The sequence below is a fragment of the Dipodomys merriami genome, unplaced genomic scaffold (assembly GCF_024711535.1).
Source record: "Dipodomys merriami isolate MVZ:Mamm:240054 unplaced genomic scaffold, mDipMer1.0.p SCAF_286, whole genome shotgun sequence".
Lineage (NCBI taxonomy): Eukaryota > Metazoa > Chordata > Mammalia > Rodentia > Heteromyidae > Dipodomys > Dipodomys merriami.
In genome coordinates, this window is record NW_027204337.1 from 1,140,830 (window position 1) to 1,157,254 (window position 16,425).

Below are 16,425 nucleotides of genomic sequence, written 5' to 3' on the forward strand. Positions count from 1 at the left end.
ATATTTTATATGTTACTCTGATACCCCTACATATATTTTATTGTCTTAAGGAAACTCTTCAGCAGATAGTCTATTGATTGATATTTTGTGTGTCAAATTCCCAAAATATGTTCTGTTCTCATATCCAACTAAAAAATTCTCATCTTCATCTTCCTTTTTGAAAAGTGAACACCTGTCATTTAGATAAGAGTCAATCCATGATTGCATTCACTAGATATTCAAACTGTCATCTCAGTTGTCAGGAATAATAAAGTTCATTCTATATACTCATTTATTCTAGATCAAACTCTTTGATACATTCTCATGGCATTAATAACAAAACCAAGCATCAACATAAATGACTTTATTTCATCTCATGTTCGCTCTGGAATGTTTAGAAAATTGTCTCTTAAATGTACAGCCACAGAGTAGCTATATTTAGTTGATTAATAAATTATTTTATTTACTAATCTATTTATTTCAGTAATAGGGCTTGAACTCAGGGACCCAGTGTTATTGTTCCTTAGATTTTATGCTCACGGCTAGTGCTTTACCATTGCAGCCATGTAAGAGTCTCACAGATATACTTGCCTGTGTGGGAATCGAGTCATGATCTGAGATGTCAGGCTCCTGAGTAGCTAGGACTACATGTATGGGCCACCAGTGCCCAGTTTCATACTTACTTTATTTTAAATTATATTTACTCAGAAAGGCATTTAAACAAAAATGCTGTTTTTAATATTTTAAGATCCTACCTCCAGAGTCCTCTCCTCATTGTTGATGGACTCTTTTGTCCAGGGATGACTATTATATGGGTCCTTATAAGAAATTTATGACAACATGTGAAAAGAAACAAATTTGTAATTTTATATTGGAAAGGCAGAGTCTAATTTGCAGGACTAAACATAGTGAATACTCTCCAGCTGTGAACTCATGAAAACTATAGACAAGGATGATCAAGAATGGCCTAAGCTAGGATTCTAACCAGTGAATTTGAGGCGAGTAACCAGGGCAAATACAAGGCTTCATGGTTCAAATTTGATAATGAGACTCTAAGGGGAGCAATGGACAATCAGCCTCATCTAAAAGATTAGCTGGGAGTGGGATTCTGGAGGCGAAAGTTGTTGGTCATGAGCTTTTCCAACCTAATAGGGATTGAGATTTATTTACAGATGATCTCTTTAGAAGAGGTCACTAACACCATGACTGTCCATTCATTGAATTGTGTCACACTAAATAATGCCATTTCATCAAAAGTGATTTAGAATTACCGAGATCAATTTGGAAGACATTTCAGATGATTCCTTTCTTTGTTCCTTCTGAAGAACTTTGATGGATGAATCTGGGAAGATGAAGGACAGAATTCACTAACTTTTGAGGCTGGGAAGGTGGCTCAGAGTGGTAGAGTACTTGTCTCCAATACATGAGGCCCTGTGTTGGATTCCTCAGCACCACATAAACAGTAAGAAAAAAAAAAGGGCCAGAAATGGCGCTGTGCCACTAGTGGTAGTGTTCTAGCCTTGAGCTGAAGAGCTCAGTGACAGTAACCAGGCCTAGAGTTCAAGCCCCACGACTGACAAAGAAAAAAAATGACCTTTTTTTGTTATTGTTCTTGTATATCTGACAATGTTTTCTTCTCATAATAATTTTGTTGAATAAGAGATTCTAAACTTCTCTGTTTCTGTTTTAGTTTTGCTCTATTTTGTTATGTTTTTCTTCCATACTTTAAATATTCTCCTCCATTTAATTGTTGCTTGCAAAAATTTAGAAAATTTTGATAAAATCTTTATCTTTGTCCTTCTGAAGTAAGGCTCCACTGTTTGTGATTTTCTTTCTTTTTTAAAATTTAATTTAATTTAATTGTAAAGGTGATGCACAGAGGCTTTATAATTCCATAAGTAAGGTAGTGAGTTCATTTCTTCTCAAACATTGTTTTCCCCTCCCTCATTTTTTCTTCCACTTCCCCTCTGACTCTCCCCAACTAAGAGACATTGTGTTAGAACCAGACAGTCTTTCTTTTTCTCTGAAAATATACTTTATTATACTGTTCAGCTAATACACAGATGTATTGTACAGGTAATGTTATGATTACATAAGTCAGATAATAAATGTATTCCTTTTGAACTCTGCCACCCTTTCCTTTGCTCTCTCTCAGTTTTTCTTTCCCATCCCTACTCACAGCTTTTAGTTTAATTTAAATTTAATTTTTATTGTCCAGGTGTTGTACCTCGGAGTTACAGTCACAAAAGTAAGGTAGTGAGTACATTTCTTACTAACTTTATACCCCTGCCTTCATTTTTCTCCTGCTTTCCCTTCCCCCAAGGCCTCCCCCAAAGTTGTACAGAACATTTCCAACATATGGTTTTGTGAGTATCGCTGTTGCATTGGTTCTCACCTTTGTCCTTTGACTCACCATTTTTTGTTACCCTTCGCCTAATTGAGATAAATATTTATACAATACCCAGGGTACCAAAATCAAATACAGTGACAACAAGGGATATACCGTAGGGCAAAGAACATGTAAAAGAAATAAAAAACCCACATAGTACATTTAAAAACACCACCAACAAAGAAAAACCTCTTGTGTCCATATCTTGGGATTCATTTTTCTTAGCATCATCTTATATGATCATATGTACATAGCTATTGAGCTATTCTGCTCATCTGCTAAGATTATCCTAGAAGTATACTATTTATTACACATAAGGGAAACCATGGGACCTATGTTTCTTTGGGTCTGGCTTACTTCACTTAATATGATTTTTTCCAAGTCCTTCCAAATGGTACAGTGTCTTTCTGATAGAAGTATAGAATTCATATATATCTTTTATTTGGTCGGTCATGGGGCTTGAACTCTTGGCTTGAGCACTGTCCCTTAGCTCTTCAGCTCAAGGCTAGAGCTCTACCACTTGAACTACATGCCACTTCTGGTTTTTCTGGTGGTTTATTGGAGATGAGTGTCAAGAATTTTCCTGCCCAGGCTGGCTTTGAACACAATCCTCAGATCTCAGCCTCCTGAGTAGCTAGGATTATAGGCATGAGCCACCAGCACCCAGCATATACCACATTTTCTTGATCTATTCATCTATTCATCTATTGAGGGGCAGGCAATTCATTTTCTACATACTGTCTAATGAATACCACTGCTGCATTTGTTCTCCCTTTTCTGTGCCCCCCATCCTTCTAATGACAAATAAAGGAAAATAACAAAAACAGCAGCAGCAACAACAAAAATCTGATTTCCATCTCTTGGAGTTCATTTCTTTAAATATCATTTTATAGGATCATGTGCACACAGTGATTTTTCCTTTTTGATCTGCTGCTATGAATATCTCCCTATGGTCTCACTGTGTGGTGGGTGACTTTTTTATTTCTGCTGTTGATGTTCTGCCATTAAAATATGATTTTTTAAAACATTTGCTTTGTTTTGTTAGCTTCTGAAATTTCATATAAACTTTGTTTAATTTTCAACTATTATCATTTGAACAGCTTTTCTGGCCTTTGTATTCTTGCTTCTCTGGTATTCATTATACATATATTATACCTTCAATAATTATCACATAGATGCTGTATATTTTATTTCTTCAAATTCATTCCTCTTTCTATCTCAATTTCAGGTTAGTAACTGTCTATTGAAAGGGCTTTAAGCTCACTGATTGTTCATATGTATTTTTTCCCACTACACTGATGAGTTCATCAACGTCTTTTGTTTTCTGTTTTATACTAATATCGTCAGTGATATTTTAAAACTTCTTTCTAATGTTACTGTCTCTCTCCTTACCTGTATGTTTAATTCATGATGTCCAAGTTGTTCACTACAGCACTCCATGTAGTAATTATGATTATATAATTCTTTGAAATTGTCAGTCTGATAATTGTTATATTGGATTAAAAATTGAACCTTAGTGTCTCTTAAATTTTTGTGAAAAGACAAATACACCAAGTACATAGAATACAAGTAAAAAACGCCAGTAGTATGAGGTTTTATATTTATCTGGCTGGGCATTAAGATCTATTTCATCTTTGCTGTACTTGCAGGTATTAAAAGTTCTTTATTTTTAATATTCTTCTTTTATTTATTCCCCCCTGCTGGATTTTGGGACAATAAAACACCTTGCTCTTATATAGCTTTGTTATATCACCATCAATCACTTATACCCAAACCCTGTGGTAGGTTTGAAAGCTATCTGTAAAGATATTTGCTTTGTATTTTATATCTAAGTTTCTCTTGCTTTCCAGTTCCCTGTGTTTTCTCCGTCTTGGGACCATCAGCCCAGTCTCTCTTTCTCTTTCTCTCTCTTCCTCTCTGTCTTCCTTTCTCCCTCTCCAAAATTTTTGGGTTTTGACTTTCCTAATACATGACAGAAAGGCAAGAAGAGGGTGGGGTTTCAAACAATCCTTCCCTTATTTCATGTCACACAATGGTGACACCGTTTTTCTTAATCAGAAGCCCATTGTTGCCAAGAACAAGATATTTTGGGACCATCTCTTTTCCTCAGATGTCAGAAATTATTAAACTCTGAGCATTGTGATGGGAATTTGTCAAAACTCTTACAGGTAAATTTCATAGAAATATATCCTCATTACTCCCACTAAAGAAGGTTCTCACCAAGTTGTAACTGAACCTACTTCTCACCCAGTGTCTAACAACTTAAAGATGTTATTGTGTGTGAGAGGAAACTGAGTTGATTTGAACATGGGTTACCCCAACCTATCTTTGAGTTAACAATCCATCCCAAATGTATTATCATGCACTGGAGTGCATAATAACATATGAAATTTATAAGGATTAACTGCAAAGGCATTGAAAATGTGAAAATGAATATGATTTTTGGATTTAAAGGCAATTTCTAGCATATTAAACCTGTGCATGTTCTTAAACATCATAAACAAATGAAGCATTCTACATACTCACGATACATGTATGAGTGACGTGGAGGCAATATTGAAGTAGACTCAAGCTCACGGGAATGAGAAAATATCATCATATTATCCAAATTATACAATGAAACCTGTGGTAGCTATCTACCCACATATTCTAATAACAATATCAGAGGAACTTCATTAGGAAAGTCTTTTTTTTTTTGCTTATGTGGTGCTGAGAAATCAAACCCAGGGCCTCAAGCTTGCAAGGCAAGCGCTCTACCACTGAGCCACCTTCCCAGCCCAGAAAAGTCTTTTTTATGAACTGATAAATTTAAAATTTCCCTTAAACTTGATGATGTTTTAAGTTGTGGATCTACATTACTAAAAGTAGAAAAATTATTAGCAAGCAGACCTACCTGATGTGACATTTTACAAATTTCTCTGCCAAAGTTTTCTATTCTTTGTTATAATTGATATCTTGCTGTGATTCCCATTACCCAGTGCAGAAGAAAGTCATTTGTGGATAAACACAATAAAATATACTTATCAAATTTTGTTCCCCTTTTCTGAACCCAGACTTCATCATTATTGATTGGTGCATTATAAAATTAAACTAAAACTAGGCAACAGTGGGTCATGCTTTTATAATGCTAGGTACTCAAAGGCAGATATCTGGAGGAGGGAAGTTCAAAGCCTATATAGGAATAAGACTGCATGAGACTCCATCTCTGATGAATTAGCAAAATGCTTGTGATGGTTCTAGCTATGAGCATTAGCCATGAACAATAAAGCTAAGTCAATGCGATTGTTTCTAACCCATTTATAAGATTATTTCTTTGTTGCTTTTTATGTCCCTCCCCCACAGTATAATCCCTGCTTTCACTGTATTTGATGTAGGTATAATTTGTGGAGGGGAAGGGGAAAACAAATCGTTTAAATAGGGATACAGGTGGACCCATTGCAACAATGAGATGTACAAGTCATTATGTTGAAAACGAACTTTACAACTTTTGGGGGGGAGTTAGGTGGGGAGGATGGGGGGGGATGGGAAGGGGAAACAAAGGAGGAGGCTGCAATGCTTGATAAGAAATGTACTCATTACCTTGACCATGTAATTGTAACTCCTCTGTACAGTATTTTCACAATAAAAAAATAAAAAAAGAAAGCTGAGTCAGAAATTAAGTCCCTGAACTCAAACACATCCATTATCACCACCACCACCACAAGAAGTCATACCAGACAGAATACACCATGTGTTCTTACTTTACCCTTGAAATGTGATCTCTGACTACAGGTGATACTACCATGATATCTGTCATCTCTGACTACAGGTGATACTACCATGATATCAAAACTTACTGAGTTAACCAGATATGCTTTATTTGAAAAGGTGAAGTATTTCTTCTACATCTGTATCAACTTACACTTATTGTGTGTCCAAAATGGGAATGATCACGACTTTTACGAACTTGAAAATGGTCTCTATTTAAAACCACTGGAGGATTCCAATGTCCAAATTTCATAGAAAAAGAACATGGAACATGCAGAAAATATGTTCAGTATTAATCCTAGCATCTCTACTTCATTTACATTCTGATGACCATAATATTCCAAAAAGTCTAACAGAAAAGCTCAAGAGACTCATCTCCAGTTAACCAACACAAAAGCCAAGACATAGCGGTGTGATTCAAGTGGTAGAGCTACAACTTTGAGTGGAAAATCAAAGGTGATAGAATCTATATATGATCTTGGACAAGAGTCCAGGCCTTGGTGACGAATATGACATTGACAAATGGATTTGCTAGCTATAGACCTATACCTGCTAATAGTTTGGAAAGTTTGTTGTTGTTGTTGTTGTTGTTGTTGTTGTTGTTGTTATTAACTTTCAGGACTGAAGGTTTTCCTCAAATAACTATGTTTCTGACTGCAGCAATATTGGAGGCCGAGATCTTAGGATTGTGATTTGAAGCTAGCTAGGGCAGAAAAGTTTGTGACATTTTTATCCCCAAATAGCTACTTTAAAAATCCAGAAGTGGATATATAGCTCAAGCATTAGAGTGCCAGCCTTAAGTGAAAAGGCTAAGGGAGATTTTGAAACACTGAGTTCAAGCCCTAATACCAGAAGAACAACAAATAAACGAACATCCTCTAGTGTTTTAAACTATGGTAAACGTTGTCACATTCTAAAACAGTCCCTAAATTCTGACACTCTTAAAACAACATCTTTAACACTTAACAAAAGTTAAAAAAAAAGGAAAAGAAAGCTTTAAAATATAATAAGTTTATGTAAAACTTGTAAATTTTCTTGACCAACTGTGTTCTAGTCTCTGTCCTGGTCACAACACTGCTTAGATCTCCTGGCTTGCACTTGCACTTGCACTATATCACTATACATATATATATATATATGCATTGTATAAATGTAATATATATATATATATATATATATATATATGGGTTCTTGCAATATATTTAGTATATCATGAACAGGCACCAACTTCCATTCTGTACACTCTTCAAGCAGGTTCTAAATGACCTAATACTAAAGAATTTGTCTTCTGGAAAATAGACCAGAAGAGAAATGCCTTAGAATTATGTTTTAAAATATCCTATTAAATACTTCTGTGCACTAAAGCAGTCGTTAATCTTCATAGTACTGATCCTTGGCTAAAAGTGTCCTGGCTGCAAAGATATAAGACATGGACCTCCATTCTATAAGGAAATGTAAAGCTAAGAGTCAGTCTTAATAATCCTTAGAAGACAGATGGCTTTGGATGATGTATCTGTCACAGATTAATCAGGGGGAAAATCCACACAGTAATTTAAACAAGAGGGAAGTTCAATAGAAAGAACTATGAACTATAGGAAAGTATTGGGGTACTACAGTTTTGGCTAATAAAATAAGAATAACTGCAAAGAATATAGACACAGAAATGTAGGAGACAGAGCAAAGCATTGTGGGCTCACAGAATGACAAAGGAGTTGTTATGGCTGGGCTTGTGGAAACATACTGTCTGGCTGGACATTGCTGTGAGTTTGCAGGTAACTGGAGATGGCTAGAAGTGTCCTGCTTGGTAGGGAAGCTGGGTGCACTAGAAGAGCTTCTCCATGAGCACCCAGAATGAACCCAGAATGTGAATACAAAACACTCTGTGCTACACCTTGCACCCTCTGTAGGCTTTCATCTAGGAATTCTGAAGTGAAACAACTAGGTGAATATGGAGCTCCTTTGTGGAATGCAGTGCTGGTTTTATATCTTATGTGTGCTTATGACTGACCTTAGCCTGGATATTTACAGTCCTTGGTTTTCAAATCCCCTTTATGGTAAATAGTCCCTCCTTTGCATGAGAGTCCACGCCAATGACATCATCACTGTTTAAAGATGTGAGTAAAACTTAAATCAAATCTTTACACACATTTTTTTGCATGGCAAATAACTCTTCTCAGAACCAATGACTATTTTAAAATGTGTTTCATAAGTATTTTTGCTCAATTAATAAGTTATAATTTACAAAAATAAAGTAAGTGAGACAACCAAAGGTCTGAAACCACTTGCATTCACATCTATGAAAGCAACAGTAATAAATCCATGTATCCAGGTGGGTGAGATTCAGGAAGGAAACAGAAATAGAGGAAGCATCTTTATAGATATCATACGAGTCTTACTTCATGTGTGTGTGTTCAGATATTTTTCTCATCTAGTCTTTCATTCATTGATTACCATTTCTCTTTCTCCACCCCTTACTTCCTCCCTCTTTCCCTTCCTCCCTCTTTGCTGTCTCTCTCTCTCTGTCTCTCTCTGTCTCTCTCTCCACACCTATCCCTCTCCCCCTGCCTCCATTCTTTTCTTCTTCTTGAAGACATCTAAAATAATGGACCCTGTCTTGGAAATTTGTAAATTAATGACAAGTTTCATTTCTCCTCATCTTCCTCGTCCTCATCCTTCTCCTTCCTCCTCCTCGCCATCGTCCTCCTCCTGTTCCTCCTGTTCCTCCTGTTCCTCCTGTTCCTCCTCCTCCTCCTCCTCCTCCTCCTCCTCCTCCTCCTCCTCTTCTTCTTCTTCTTCTTTTTCCTCTCCTTCCTCTTCTTCCTCCTCCTCTTCTTCCTACCACCACTTTAACAAATAACTGATTAGAATTCATGGTCTTTTGCTTGCTAGGCAGTGCTCCACTACTGAGCTATATCCACAAGTAATTTCTAATGTTTAAGAATTCTTCACTTAGGGGTTCAAAACTTTTGCACAGGTCAGAATGGACCTTAATTCCTCTTTTTTATTGTGAAAATACTGTACAGAGGGGTTACAATTACATGGGCAAGATAATGAGTACATTTCTTATCAAGCATTGTAGCCTCTTCCTTTGTTTTCCTTTCCCATCCCTTCCCATCCTCCCCCCCTCCCACCCAATCCTCCTCCCCCCTGGACCTTAATTCTTTTACCTGAACCTCTCATTGTGAAGACTACAAGCATGTATTCTCAGGCTCAACTGTTTTGTTTTGTTTTGTTCCTTGAGTTAAGGTCTTTCTACCTTTGTACCTAAACATTCCTGTAATTTCAGAGGCAAGGATTGCATTTTTGAGGGCCAAGTTGGATGAAAAAAATAAAAACAAGTTAGCAAGCTCTCCTCTCAACTTAATTCACACTTAACTAGTGTACTGGTATGCAAATGCAATCCCAGCTATGAAGGAGATCTATCGCCTATATAGAAAAATTGTGATCCTGGCCTAGGTAAAAAACAGAGGACCCTATTGGAAAAATAAATAAATAAATAGATAAATAAATAAATAATAAATGAATGAAGGGTCTGTGGTGTACACCAAGGGTAAAGAACGTTTGTAAATATAAAAGAACCTGTGTTCAAACCCTTAGCATGGAATTTAATCAGGACTATTTGAGAAGTCTTAATAAACTGTAAGATAACCATTCCTCTATGAATCAATTACAAAAGACAATAAAACTGTGTCAGTTGGATTCTAAAAAGAACATAAAACTGGTGGAAACACCTCAGCCAATGTCCAGAGGGCCATTTCATTTATACCACTAAATGCTTATATTAGGAAGTAATAAATTCTAAAATCAAAACGATCTATTAAAATTGGACTTAAGATAAAATCAGAGTAAGTATAAATGAAGAAATAAAACCTTTAATGAATCTCTTTGACATTGATAATTGTTGTTTGGTGTTCTGGTCAAAGGGCTTCAACTCAGGACCTGAGTACTACCTCTGAATAATTCCACTTAAGTCTAGAACTCTACTTCTTAGGCCACTGCTCCATTTCCATGTCTTTGGCAGTTAATTGAAAGTAAGAGTCTCATAGTCTTTCCTGCCCAATTTGGCTTAGAATTGTGATACTCAGACTGCAGCCACTTGGGCAGTTTGGATTACAGGCTTAGAAGCCAGTGTTGACTTTGTTGAGTTCTTATACTTTCCATCGATGTCATTCTCAGGTATGATAATAGTAAGATACCCTGTGATGACCTGGATTCATAAAAAATTCTTCCTTCCCTCCATGGTAGAGTAGAAGTCAAATTTCCTATGGTATTCAAAATCACCCTCCCCAGTAGCACAGCCCTTTCTTTTCCTGTTAATACAGATGCAGGAGGAATCCAAAATGGCCTGCAGCATGGTTAACTTCCAGTTCAATGGTATTACTGTGAAATCATTTTCCTCTTCAGAAAGACCTCTAACTATCAAAACATAAGCTCACTAGCAAAAACTTTCTAATAGGTTCTGAGGGTTAATGAGCAATAGTTCTTCCATTTGTATCTTTTACCTCTACACCTGTGACTCTTAGCTATGGAAGAAAAATGCTGTAAAGGCTGATTCCAAAATGGTATATAGGACCATGCCTCAGTCCTGTATGGTATTGCCAACTAGTAGCTACTATAATTGGGCCTTCAAACAGCTGACCCTCTGTTCCCTTATTCATTGAATTGGGATAGTATGTCACATGGCAAGAATTCATGCCATCACATGACAGGGAATTCCATGAGCATGCAACTGTTGTTATACTTCATTTTCTGTTAAGTGAGTTTCGGGGTCAAAAGCAATGTTATATGGGATCTCCATCATGTGGACATTTTTATTCTACTTTGAGCAAAAGCTTTTTGCACAAGAAAGTAAATCTGTATTTAAAGTATGTACATATTCAAATGAAATTGCATCAACCTTTCCACAATGGAGATGGTCCTCCTCAGGGAATGGTGGACTACTGGGAGCACAGTGTTAGTGTCTGCTATTGAAGCCTAGCTGTTTAGCAGGAGTTATTGGCAGGTCAACATTGGCAAGGAAAATCCATGATGCTGAACTTATATATAACCACTGTCTTGTATCTCTGACTACATTGCCCATGAACCCATTGAGAAACAACAGATTGATAGACTGAGTAGATGATTGGATTCTCTAAACAGGTATAGATGTCTCTTCTTGGGAGAAAAGGTATGATTCTCATCATCTAACTTCCTCCTTTGCTGAGGTCACTTTCAGGTGAGCATTCCCGTGGGAATTCACAGATGTCTTCATCCATATGAGAAGTATACACACTTACTTGTGGCTCTTTTCACCTAGAGAAGTCCATGCAGATACCTCATTAATAACTTACCTTGTTAAAAAATTCCAATCATCCAGTGAGTCCATCTAATATTTTCAAGTTCTAAACTATTCTACTAAGTAAAATCTTGTCATTGTCCCATGTATCAGTACATCATCATATATCTGGCCATTTCTCCTTAGTAAAGAGAACAATTAGTGACTCTATTTAAGGTCCTGACCATCAAAAGAACTGTCATTTACCTTTTCGTTCAGAGAGAAACAGAAGGTTGAATGTAGAATCACAGTTGACTACTTTCATGTGTGTGTTAGCTGTGGGTTATGCAAAACTATCTGTAAACCATACCTAAATATTCCATTCTTCAGTCAGCTGCCCAAAAAACATCTCAAATACTCATTGATGTCGACTTGTGTAGAGATATCCTGACAGCAGCATGGATAATGGACTTTTCAAAGAACTTTTTCCATATAAATAATTTTCTGTTTTTAAGGCCTGCTTTTATTCCACTTCTTTGTGAAAATGAAATGTTTATACTAACATACCACTTTATGGCTTGGTGAATCAGATAATACTCAATTCAAGATGGATAGCACAAGCTCATCATGACTGTGACCTATAAATAAATGATCAATCTCCACTCAAGGCCCTGTAGTAAGCTAAGAAATTTATTTCAAAAATGAGTAGGGTCGGGGCTGGGAAGGTGACTTAGTGGTAGAGCACTTGCCTTGCATGCCTGAGGCCCTGAGTTTGATTCCTAAGCACCACATAAACAAAAAGAAAAAAGCTGGAAATGGCACTGTGGCTCAAGTGGCAGAGCACTAGCCTTGAGCTGAAGAGCTGAGGGACAGCTTCCAGGCCCAGAGTTCAGGCCCCATGACCGGAAATAAAAAAAATGAGTAGGTTCATTTTTTTCCTTAAATAGTATCAGGACTTTTACCAAACTTTAAGTACTTGCACAGTGTTCATACACATAGTAAAGGCTCTAACTAGCATTCCTCTTCTTTGCCATTGCCAAACATCGTTGGATGTGTAGGATAATGGAACTCAATGTCAGAACACACGAGTCTGGGCCTGTCGCAAAGCCTTCTCTTCTGGGCCACAGTCTAAACGAGGATATTTTAGGTTATAAAGATGGTATGTATTTGTACATTCCATTACATATCCCCTTTTTGTTGAGAGAGGCCAGATCAACTTGTGCCTAAAGATGAGCATCTTGACTCCTCTAACACCCTACCCCAGCCCATAAAGGTTGAAGGGTCTTAAATTTGCCACATTTCATTTCCTGCTGGACACTACAAATGTATCAATGGAAACTACAGAGACTTTGCTTATGTTGGTTCATCAGGTCTAGTCAACATAAGGCCACCATTGCAAGGGACTAATATGATACTGTTTGAAAGAAAATGTTAGGATTTACTACTCTTGCATTTTATTTATTTTTCTTTTTTATCACAATGAGATTTGATCTCAGGGACTTGTGCTTGCTAGGCTGGCACTTCACCTCTCAGTCATGCCTCCACTATGCTCTTCGTTGATTATTTTTTAGATAGGACTGGACTATTATTGGTCTACTTTAGTCCTCCCATAATGCTGAGCTATCAGAAGATTTCCATATTGTCTAGCTTCCCTATATTAAGATGTAGTCTCTCAAATATTTCTTCCTGGGATAGTCTGGAACTATGATTTTCCAATTCTCCTGGTTCCATGGAGTGTGTAATGACTGGTGCTCATCGCTGTGTCCAGGTACAGGTGGAGAAAGGGTCTTGACAAGTTTCCTGCACAGACTGGTCTCAAAACAGAGTTCTTCTATCCCAGCTTCCTAAGGAGCTAAGATCATACACATAAGAATCCAAATACATGGTATTTTTATTTGTTGAATGTCATTAATGAATTATTTACTGTTCTTCTTTGTGGTCCTAATCACAAATTCTTGAAAAAATGTTAATCATGATCAGCTTGAAATTTTCAATTAGATAATTCAAATTATACTTTGTAGAATTTCTATAAACTGATAACTTTAAGATATTTGAAGTGTGACAGAGTTCCTATACACCTGCTTCTTTTCTTAATATGATAGGTATACTTAGTAAAAATATAATTTTTATTAACCCATATAGGTAACTTTAATACTGCATATTATCTGCTAAGTACTTATACAAATACTAAATACTAAAACAAAATTGTGGATAGAAACAAAACTTTTTAAAATCATTAAAATGTAATTATTCAGGTCAAGGTTAATTTTTAATTTGTTGAAATATATTGGTAGATATTAACTGATTTCAGGGAAGCCACAGTTACTAATCCATGGTAGAGGACTTTTCAGACTGAACTATTTATACAAAATACCTATTTCATTTTGTAATTATTAAAGGTTAACACATATACATCTAATTTATTTCAGGCATTAGTGACTGCTATTTAAATCAACAAAAATATTATTCAACATAAATACCGTTTTAGGAACAAATTATTTTACTAGCACATTTAGAAATTGTTAGTCATGCATGTAAACTTTTAATGTATTTAGCTGTTTGCTCATGGCTCAAGTCTGCAACCCTAGCTGATGAGATCTAAAGGTCATTTTTCAAACCCAGCCAAGGCTGAAAAGTCCATTAGACTCTTATCACCAATTAACCAGCCAAAAGCCAGAAGTGGAGTTGTGGCTCAAGTGATAAAGCATCAGCTTTGAGTGAAAAATCCAATCAAGAGCTCAACGCCTTGAATACAAGCATTGTTATAGGCAGAAAAAATTAAATAAATAATAAAAAGATGGGTGCCCATGGCCCACACCTGTAATCTTAGCTACTCAGGAGGCTGAGATCTGAGCATCATGGGTCAAAGCCATCCCAGGCAGGACAGTCCGAGAAATTCTTATCTCCAATAAACCACCAGAAAACCGCAAGTGACACTGTAGCTCAAGTGGTATAGCATTAGCCTTGTGCTGAAGAGCTGAGGGACAGCACCCAGGCCCAGAGTTCAAGCTCCATGACTGACAAAAAAAAATTATAATAATAAGTTAATATGAAATTTATATGTTGAAAGTTTTGCAATTATTTAAAATATGTCTAGACTCAATCTCATATTAAATATATTAATAAAAACTTTACTTTTTATTTTTTAGTTCATTAAAAATAGTATACTATCTTGGGAAAGTAAATTAATGTTTCCCAAGGCTATGTGATAGCCTGTATGATACTCAAACTATTTGACATAAAGTTCCCAGAGTAGAGGGGATAGCTAGAAATCAAAGATGCATATATAGATAGAAATCAAAGATGCATATATAAAATCTTCTATGCCTCTGTGGGCGCCAGTGGCTCACACCTATAATCCTAGCTACTCAAGAGGCTGAGATCTGAGAATCGTGGTTCAAAGCCAGCCCAGGCAGTAAAGTCCATGAGACTCTCATCTCCAATAAACCACTAGAAAACCAGAAGTGGCGCTATAGCTCAAGCAGTAGAGCATTTGCCTTGAGCTGAAGAGCACAAGGACAGCACTCAGGCCCAGAGTTGAAGCCCCATGACAGACAAAAAAAAAAGAAAAAAGAAAAAAGAAAAAAAAACCTTCTATACTGATGGCTCATACTTTAATCATAGCTAATTAGAAACCTGAGATCTGAGGATCATGGTTTGAAAGCAGCCTAGGTAGGAAGTCTATGAGAATCTGAGATTCTCATAGCATTTTAGATGACCTCAAAGAGTCCTTTCCATATAGTACCATGTTTTAGAAAAGAAATTCATCAACAATACTAGCTACCTTAATCCTAATAATGTTGAAATAAAGCAATAAAATTATTCTCCTTTAAATGATCAAATATCTTTGGTTAGTTTAGAGTTAATTTAAACTGAAAATTAATTTATACATTTTTCCTTATTTTTTTAAACAGTGTAGCTTTTCCTTCAGGTATGACTTGGGTACATGAATGTCATCCTTTCTCACATTTATACAGTAGGGCTTTGTCCAAATACTAGCAAGCTAGGTGAATTCAGAATCATTACTGTTTGTAGTATCTATAATTTATATCCAATCTTTCTCTGATGGAGTAAAACTGGATGACACATAAAAACCTACCCTATATGAACAAATTTACACTGCTTGTGAGTGCAAGAGACAATCAGAAAATGAATGTTATAATTCACTTTCCTCTGGAAGAAAATTGTAATTATAATCATTTGTGAATATCATCTAGAAACCTTCAGTTAAACCTCAAGTAAGTTCTGTGGGCTGTGTTCTGTTTTCTCCATATGTATGCCAAATGCAATAACATAATTCCTGTACTTGTTTATTTACACATTAAGATGCCAAAAATACACAAAGTCCACTATACTTAGAATGCAATCTCACTAGCATTTAAAACATGCAAGACAGAAGAAAACAGTTTAAACGTTTTGATGAAAAAGAACAAAATGTAAATAAAAAAGATTAAAAAAGAAGAAAAACTAATGTAAAGTCACTCTGAGAAAAATCAAAAGCATGAAAATCCAACTTGTTCTCAAACAAAATAACATAATAAAAAACTGGAAGGCTAAGTAAATCTGCTAGTTGGAATTAATAAAATGGAATTGAGCTGGAAAACAAAGTCATTGCATCAAGTTAAAAATGAATTAGAATAACTCTAGATGAAATGATAACCTGAAATTCACAAAAATTAAAAAAAGAAAGGAAAATGGAAAAGAATGTAAGCTGAACCGAAACTGAGAGGAAGTGTGAAATTCATAACTAAAACTGACAGCTGTAAACTGGCATGCCAACACTGAGTTTCCCCCAGTTAAGTATTTGCTATATGTTGTTATGATTCTGTAATGCAGTTTGAACTCTGGTATTGTGATACTCACAGAATTGCTCTTTTGACCAGAAATGCTGTCACTATCCATGATGTTTTATGCTTTCATATACATCTTAGAGCTGATTGTTCAATTAAGTAGGGAATGGTGTTGAGCTTCTGGTGGGTACTGTATTGAATTTGTAGGTTGTTTTGATAGAATAGACCCTCTCGTCCAGGTTGGGAATGTGGCTGGTGGTAGAGTG